Here is a 5,057-nt window from a genome sequence, read left to right on the forward strand (position 1 = left end):
AAAATACAGTGCAATATTGGGACACGCTTCCTCACGGACAAGGCTGGGGGGGAGGGGACGGCGTTTCTGGATGGTGATGGAGTGTCCCATGGCCCGCGCATGGTGCAGAAGTCTTCCAGGAGTTTCCGCAGGCTCTGATCACACAGAAGGTAGCTGGGAGGACATGACCTTGTAGCTGAGGGCTGGTTCCAACAAGGCATCAAATGGGAGGCTTGAGGAGCCTCAGCAACAGCAAGAACGAAGAGGAAAGCCTCCAGGCTGAAAGGGAGACCACAAAGCTCCTGCGGGGGGTGGGGCGGGGCGCCAGCCAGACCCAGCTCAGTCCAAACTTGCTCCCCCAGCCCCCTGTCACCAACCACATTAGCGGGCTCCCCCCAGCGTGGCCTGGGGTCCAAGGGCTGTCCCAGAGGCAAGCGAAGGGGAAGAGAGAACATCATGATGGTCATCAGAAAACACCTGGGACTCGGAATCTTCAATGGGACTGAGAAATCACCAGCTTGCACTGAATTTACCCAGCATATCTGGATTGTGTTGTCAGAGGTGGTGGGGGTCAGAGTCAAGAAAACTATGGTTGGAAAACAAGTTTACACTGTTTTGCTCTGCTCCCGGATTCTGTGGACCTGCCTACTTGCTGTGTCGAGTGCCTGGCGTGGTTTGGGACAAGAGTCCCCAGATGCTGGGATGGGGCTTGGCTGTGAACAGGGCCTAGAGGGTGACTCGGACAACCAGGGTATGACATGCAGAGGGAGGTGCCGGACAAGTGCTCCTTATGACCAGACCCTGAAGTCACCAGGTGCAGGGAGTGAGAGCAGTTGGAATGTGGGAAGAAAGGCCGACCTGCAAAGGGGACACAGCTCCTTTTTTTTTTCCACTTGTTGCTATTTAACCAACACTCACACGGTGCTGACTGTGTAAGTGCTTTACAAATCAATTCAGTTAGTCCTCGTGACAGACCTTGGAGGTAGGACTATTGTTAACCCCATTAGGCCAACAGGGCACTGAGAGGCAGAGAAGTGAAGTGACGTGCCCAAGGTCACACACCCAGGAAGGCTTGGGCCAGCCTGACCATTCAGCGAGGGTGGGGTCTTGTTGCCGCAGTGGCGATCAGGGTGACTGTGGCGGCATTTTCCTGACATCCTCCATGTTGGTCCCAACTGCTTCCCTGCGCAGCTGTCGCTCCAGCCCGGCCTGTGCCGCAGTTCCAGGCCGGACCCCTGGTCTCTCATTCAATAAACAGGACGTGTGTTGAGATGTCCTCTGGAGAAGGCCCCGTGCTGGGTGCTGGGGACAAGCATGGAAACAAGACCCTGCTTCTGCTCTTGCAGAGCTCTGGGTCCGGAGGGAGAGAAAGGCACAAAGAGTGACAAGCCAGTGTGATTGATGCTTTAAAAACCGAGTTTACTGAGGGTTTCCCAGGGGCTGGACCCTGCTATGAGCACATCGCCCAGCTTCTGTCTTCATCCTCACGACAACCCCTTCAGATGTCATTGGCATCGTTTTGTAGATGCGTAAACTGAGGCTCAGACACTCAGTAATTTGCCTGTAGTCACTACACGCAAGTGGCAAATTTGCGATTTACACCCTGGAGAGAGCTCTATGGAAGCACATTCTGGAGGGCTTCCCTGAGGAGGTGATGCCCCATCCCCAAGTTGTACAGAAGGGACTGGTCCAGTGGAGAGCAGGGCGAGGCTGTTCCAAGCAAAAGGAGCTGCTTATAAACCTGCACTGTGGGGGGGCTGCAGATGGCTGTGGGGCACGGCACCTGGCCTCGAGCTCACCCTGCTGGGCAGCTGGTGCCTGCCCACCCCTTCCCCAGAGGTGGCCCCTGCTCACTATTCCTGGGGGCTCTGGCTGGGCCAGGCTCAAGGGCAGAACAAGACCCAGGGAGGACCCAGCCTTTCCCGGCCTGCGGGACAGTGCTGGTGCTGGAGCAACAGACACAGAGCAGGGGCAGGGTCCGCACACAGGGGAGGGGGCAGGATCTGCAGTGAGTCTGTGCACTGACTCCAGCCTGAGTTTGACTCCCAGCTCTGTCTTTTGCTGGCTCTGTGATCTCATGCAAGACACTTCCACTCTCTGAGCCTCAATTGCCCCATCTAAAAAATAGGGACAATGGTACCTATGGGCTTTTATGAGGATTAAATGTCTTAATAGATGCAAAGTGCTCAGAGCAGAGCCTGGAAGGGTCGGCTGTTTCTAGTATTGAGCAGCATGCGCCTAGCAAGTCTCTGCTTTCTCAGAGTGAAGGGAGTCAGTGATGATTGTAGGAGCTCGTGTCCCCCCAGCCACCCTGCTGACACCTCAGGATCAGGCCTAAGGCCCTTCTTTGCGAGCCCACTGCCAACCCCACAGCACGTTGGGCCGGAGCTCACTGGTGGTGTCACAGGTGGCTCCCTGCAGCCGGGGGAGGGGTGGGAACCAAGAGAAGTGGTGACTAAGATGGGAACCTGAAATGCACTCACATGAAGGCCTCCCCCAGGGAGGTGGGTTCTTTCACTCTGGCTCTGGGGGGTGACTCATGCGGGGGCAGGGACGGAAGGTGCCAGGACTGGGGGTGATGCACATCCTTCTCAGAAAGCAGGTGGTGCAGTGGGCTGTGGAAGGCCACAGTGTCTCCCAGACCCAGGAGCCGGAGGGTAGACTGTGACTAGGAGGCCAGAAGTCAGAAAGACCTGAGTTCCAGTTCTAGCACTGTTACTTTGTGACTGTGTGACCTTGGGCAAGTAACATCTCCCCTCTGTGCCTCAGTTTCCCCATCCCACATCCACACCCCAGCTAAATCCACATCTCAGCACTAAACCCATCTGTATTAATCTGTTTTTGTTGCTTATAACAAAGTACACTGAACTGGGGATTTATAAAGAAAATGAAATTTATTGCTTATAGTTTCTGAGGCTAGGCAGTCTAAAGTCCATCTGGTGGTGGCAACAGTGACCCAAGGGTCTCACATTGCAAGATGATGGAAGCGGAGAGAACAGAGAGAGCAAAGGACACACTCTCCTCTCCTTTTAAAGCCCTCAGAACCACACCCCTGACCATCCATTCACCACTGCTTGGTCCTATAATCCAATCACCTCTTCAAGGCTCCACCTTGAATTACCACAATAGGATCTCCCACCCTCTTAACAGTCACAGTGGGGCTTAGTTTCTAAAACATAAAACTTGGGGTACACAATTCAAGCTTTAGTGAGTTTTAGTGGAACATAATTCAATCTACTACACCGTCCTGTTATGCTTTACTGGATCTTGGGGACTCCTCACCTCAAAGACCTGCAGTGGCTCTCCCTTGCTCACACCATAAAGCACCTCACTCTTCTGTTAGGGGTAGGTGGCAGGGGACAGGAGGAAACATGTTTATGGAGTATCTGCTCTGTGGCCTTTAGCTTATTTAAATTCCACACAAGCCAATTTTACAACTGAGAAAACCAGCTCCACCCAGGTGCCTGAGTCGTCCAGGGCCAAACGGCGGACAGAGCTGGTCTTCAAACCCTCATCTCTCCATCCCCCTCCAGAGCCCATCTCTCCTTTGCTTACCCAGTCAATGCAAGGACAGGAGTTTAAATGTGGGCATGTTTTTATTACAAAGAAGAAAAGAAGAGGAGAGGAGAGAAAAACCATGAATTGCATTGCAGGGTCTCATGTCCTTGCAAGTGACATGAGCTGACAAAGTCAGGCCATCAACACCAGCAATCAGGTGTTAGGAAAAGGCAGTGGTTGTCACCCTTTCCCTTGTCCTTTTAGCTAAGCTGAACCTCGGTGACACAGACAGGTAAGTTATAAATGTGCCTTAGATTGGATCTTAAGTCTTCATTCTGTGTCTCCTGACTTAACGTTTATGTTACTCACGTTTTTTGTATGTATAAAGTTGTTTATAAAGGCGCCAGACCCTGATGATTTCAAAGATCAATTTAGCTAATCTTCAGATAGTTGCAAGTGATAAAAATAAAGGTAATTTCAATGTCACGTAAACTATTCTAGGTCATGGAAAAACATGGAAACTCTCTGAATTATTTTATGAAGGCAGCATGAACTTAATATAAAAATCTGATGTACAGGGCTGGCTGGTTAGCTCTGCTGGTTAGAGTGTGGTGCTGATAATAGCAGGGTCAGACCCCCCTACTGGCCAGATACCAAAAAAATCAAAACAAACAAACAAAAAATCTGATAAACATAAAACCAACAAACAAATTACAACAAGAACAGAAACAAAAGCCAAGACAGGAAGAGGAAATCCACGGCCAATTTCCCTATGATTTGGATGTAAACATTCTAAATTAAATGTTACTAAATAAAATACGATTGTATATCAAAAGAATAACACAGCTGGAGCAAACAGAGTTTATTTCAGTAATAATAAAGTAATTGATCAACATAATTGTCTATATCACATTAAAGGAGTGTAACACTGAGATTATATCAATTGATGTTGAGAAGTCAGTTGGAAGATTCAACAGCTTTTTCTAAAAAACCAAAACACTAGGCTTGATAACACCAAGGTCCAGGGTTTGATCCATGTACTGGCCAGCCACCAAAAAAACAAAACAAAACAAAAAAACCACTAAGAAAAGGGAGTAAAAATAATCTACTTAAATAGGATGAAGGTTTTTTTGGCCAAAACCTAACAGCAAACATTACTCTAAACACTAAAGAGATTTCCTTTTTTTTTTTTTTTTCCAAAAGATGACCGGTAAGGGGATCTTAACCCTTGACTTGGTGTTGTCAGCACCACGCTCTCCCAAGTGAGCGAACCGGCCATCATAGGGATCCGAACCCGTGGCCTTGGTGTTATCAGCACCGCACTCTCCCGAGTGAGCCACGGGCTGGCCCCTAAGACATTTCTTTAAAACCAAAACAAAACAGTGTTTGGGAGGTTCTATCAAATATGACAGAACTTAAAAAATGAAATACTATTGGGCTGGCCTGTGGCTCACTTGGGAGAGTGTGGTGCTGATAACACCAAGGCCACGGGTTCAGATCCCTATGATGGCCGGTTCGCTCACTTGGGAGAGCGTGGTGCTGACAACACCAAGTCAAGGGTTAAGATCCCCTTACCGATC

Source organism: Cynocephalus volans, chromosome 6 (assembly GCF_027409185.1).
Source record: "Cynocephalus volans isolate mCynVol1 chromosome 6, mCynVol1.pri, whole genome shotgun sequence".
NCBI lineage: Eukaryota > Metazoa > Chordata > Mammalia > Dermoptera > Cynocephalidae > Cynocephalus > Cynocephalus volans.